This window comes from Callorhinus ursinus, unplaced genomic scaffold (assembly GCF_003265705.2).
Source record: "Callorhinus ursinus isolate GAN/ISIS: 27379988/994484 unplaced genomic scaffold, GSC_fseal_2.0 scaffold4487, whole genome shotgun sequence".
Classification (NCBI taxonomy): domain Eukaryota; kingdom Metazoa; phylum Chordata; class Mammalia; order Carnivora; family Otariidae; genus Callorhinus; species Callorhinus ursinus.
In genome coordinates this window covers 1-4,081 of record NW_027401541.1, presented here as the reverse complement: position 1 = coordinate 4,081, position 4,081 = coordinate 1, and the positions used below count along the sequence as shown (strand labels likewise).

Sequence of the window (4,081 nt, the reverse complement as noted above, 5' to 3'; positions counted from 1 at the left end):
TTTATTTATTCGACAGAGAGGGACACAGCGAGAGAGGGAACACAAGCAGGGGGAGTGGGAGAGGGAGAAGCAGGCTTCCCGCGGAGCAGGGAGCCCGATGTGGGGCTTGATCCCAGGACCCTGGGATCATGACCTGAGCCGAAGGCAGACGCCTAACGACTGAGCCACCTAGGCGCCCCAGACACAGTCTCTTTCAGACTCAAAATGCATCCACTCTTAACTAGAATGTAATAAACACGTTCTCGCTCTTCAAATGCAAGTAGTCAGAAGCTAGTCGATTTTGTAACTCTGTCTCTCAGGGCCATGACTTGGAAGAAACAGTGATGTTCAGGCCGCCCTGAAGTAAGAGGACAAGCAGTTATCTCTGCATCTGGTTCCCAAAGAGACCTCTTTCCTGCCTGTATATTCAGTGATCATGTCCAAATCACAAAGCAACACTATTTATTCATTTAATATTTCTTCATATTTTAAGATTATTCAAATCCTTTAGAAATCTGACATCTATGTCAAATGGAGAACAACTTATTACATTGTTTTGTTTTGTGATAGTGGCTACAGCATTCTGAGGCAGAGTGCATGTACAAAAGAGTCATCTAAACACCATTGTCTCATCTCCTTGCTGAGGAGGGATTACTGTTTCTTCAAGTGATTGCTGGGACTGTTGTGCATGAGGAATTGATGATATATCTGAAAAAAAATTGTGAAATGCAAAATTCAGAGAGCTATTAATAATGATTATGTAATTATTCAAAGATAGTGGTAGAAATAGCTCTGGAGAAATATCAGTGGAGGGTGAAAAAGGTAAGACATCAGATAATTTTTAACAGGACACACTTAAGTCTGAGAAGAAACAAGAGTTAAGCTGGAGCTCCTGGATGACTCAGTAAAGCATGTGGCTCTTGATTTTGGTTTGTGAGTTTGAGCCCCATGTTGGACCTAGAGTTTACTAAAAAAAAGAGAGAGAGAGAGAGTTAGGCTGAGTCCAATCTTTTTTTTTTTTTACATTTTAAGTATCTTTTAATTTTATATGTCAATTGTATTTCAATAAAGCCATAAAAATATTTGAGGGAACACAAATATTCATTCCATAACACCAATGTTTCTTTCTTTTTCAAAAATAGGGAAAGCTTCACGAATTTGCGTGCCATCCTTGCGCAGGGACCATGCTAATCTTCTCTGTATCGTTCCAATTTTAGTATATGTGCTGCCAAAGTGAGCACGAGTCCAATCTTTTTTTTAAAGATTTATTTATTTATTTATTTGTCAGAGAGAGAGAGAGCAGGGGGAGAAGCAGGCAGAGGGAGAAGAAGGCTCCCCACTGAGCAGAGAGCCCCATGTGGGACTCAATCCCAAGACCCTGAGATCATGATCTGAGCCCAAGGCAGCTGCTTAACTGACTGAGCCACCCAGGCGTCCCCAAGCTGAGTCTAATCTTGGCATTGTGATTCTTTTTAATCAATTTCATCCTAGTGGATTTGTAGACTTTCTCATTGTAGTTTTAACTTATAATTTCATAATGACTAGTGTTCTATAACTTTTCTAGGCCTAATGACCATTAAAAATGTTCTTTAATGTAGGTTTTGCTCAAATATGTTGTCTGTATTATTTTTTGTATTTTTCTCATTGATTTCTATGATTTTTTAAAAAGATTTTGTATTTATTCATTTGAGAGACAGCACAAGCAGGGGGAGAGGCAGACAGAGAGGGAGAAGCAGACTTCCCACTGAGCTGGGAGTCCAACGTGGGGCTCAATCCCAGGACCTGAGATCATGACCTGAGCCAAAGGCAGATGCTTAACCATCTGAGCCAGGCAGATGCCCTATGATTTCTTTTATATATAGTCCTTCAGTTAGATGTTCACAAATTTGTTTCTACCATTCTGTGTTACATTTTTTTTTAAAGATTTTATTTATTTATTTGACAGAGAGAGACACAGCGAGAGAGGGAACACAAGCAGGGGGAGTGGGAGAGGGAGAAGCAGGCTTCCCACGGATCATGACCTGAGCCGAAGGCAGACGCTTAACGACTGAGCCGCCCAAGCGCCCCTGTGTTACAATTTTTATTTTTTATTTATTTTTATTATTTATTTATTTATTTATTTATTTTTATTTTTTAAAGATTTTCTTTATTTGACAGAGAGGGACACAGTGAGAGAGGGAACACAAGCAAGGGGAGTGGGAGAGGGAGAAGCAGGCTTCCCGCAGATCATGACCTGAGCCGAAGGCAGACGCTTAACGACTGAGCCACCCAGGTGCCCCCCCATGTTACAATTTTTAATAAGCATCTTTTGAGTTATTCCAATGTTTTTAGGGTCATCTTTACTTTTTTTTTAAAGATTTTATTTATTTATTTGAGAGAGAGAGAGAATGAGAGATAGAAAGCATGAGAGGGAAGAGGGTCAGAGGGAGAAGCAGACTCCCTGCTGAGCAGGGAGCCCGATGGGGGACTCGATCCCGGGACTCCAGGATCATGACCTGAGCCGAAGGCAATGCTTAACCAACTGAGCCACCCAGGCGCCCGTAGGGTCATCTTTACTTTTACTAGCAATTCTTCAATACTCCAATGTCTTAGTTAAGACATCCTTTTATTAAATTTTCCCAATTCAATTTAATGTGGAGGTTCTTTCTCCTGATTGATTCCTAACTAATAATGGATTAGTTCTGGCAGTAGCCCTAGTAGATAAACCCCTATGGATGGGATTTGGGAATTGATTTGACCAAGCCCTTGGGCTTGAACGAAGTGCTGAACACCTAGCCAAGAGGAAATGGGATGCTTATGACCCATGGTATGCATAGACATCATAATGAATCCATTACCTAGGGTCGATTATGATGAAGTGGCAACTGCAGTACATGCCTGGGACCAAGTGGGTGCTGCAATGAGTATTAAGGCAGTGATGGTGACTACAAGGAGTTTGGTCTGGGAAGGATTCGAATTTACATTATTGCTTACAAAGTGAAAATGGTAAGCTCAAAAACATTATCTCTCAGCTGAAGTCTCCATATGAGAAAGAGATTCTATGATAGCCCTAAAAGAAACTCTGTAGCTGCAGGATTCCTATTGCTGAAAATCAAAGCATTAAATCTATAACTTGCTGAGTTACAATGACTGTTGAATACACAATCTCACAATGTTTCTCATGTGAAAGGGTGTTGGTTCATAAAGGGGGATTCTGAATGCTGGAGTGGGGTCATCTCGTTGGATACAAAGAAACTGACAATCTGGATTCTAAGTTAACCTGAGTCTCTCTTACCAGGTGTCTGAAGAGACTAGCCTTCTGCTAATACCCCCTGGGGCAGATGGTCTATAAAGGAATGCTAATTTTCTACAAGACTCATCACAACAACCTAAAACTAGTATCAACTCAGCATGATTCAAGGAAATAAGAGGAAATAATGGCTGGATAAAAAAGAGACCCCTCACAGACCCCAAACCTGCAACCCTCCCGACCTGGCTGCCCATTGCTTTGGGTCATGAAAACAGCGCCTCCACAAGCTCAGCACAGCTACCAAGTTCTCCTTAAGATAGGAGGAAGCTAAACCTGAGTTCTCTGAGCTCTCTGGTGTCCACCTGCCCCGGGGGGAGGGAGGTGTTCTCTGTCCTCAGTCCCTTGCCAGATGCCACGGTGTTGGAGAAGGTCACCTCTCTCCCAGACACCTTGGCTATCCAGGGAGCACCTTTGGATTAACTGAGCAAAAAGTAATGGGAGTTTGTAGATGTATGAAAGGCACTGCCAGCCATCATATATGGTGGGGCTCAGTGAAATGTTGCTGCTTTCTACCCCTAAGCTAGGATGTTCCTGAGTAAGAATAGGACTGGGGAAAAACAAAACAAAACCAAACCTTGGCCAAATATCAGGTAGTCGTCTTAGGACTGGATACTCTGGTCAACAAATGATGCTAACTTACATATATTGTAAACTATTGGGCCATTACCTAAAAATTGTCCATTCAGGGTAAAGAACTTTGGGACCATCTTACTTCACAGACACCCAAAATATAAATAAAAATCACCACATTACAAGACCTTCCAAGGACACTCCTTATTCCCTTGGGAGTTACAGACATGACTGATAGTAACT

The 4,081-nt window shown here is 41.8% G+C and overlaps 1 non-coding gene across 1 annotated transcript; it reads right to left on the bottom strand.

The window, feature by feature from the left end:
* Positions 1 to 1,113: 1,113 nt before the first annotated feature.
* LOC141372283 (U6 spliceosomal RNA) lies at positions 1,114 to 1,220 on the bottom strand. Its single transcript, XR_012377523.1, has one exon. It is a non-coding gene; the product is annotated as a U6 spliceosomal RNA (small nuclear RNA).
* Positions 1,221 to 4,081: the final 2,861 nt, after the last annotated feature.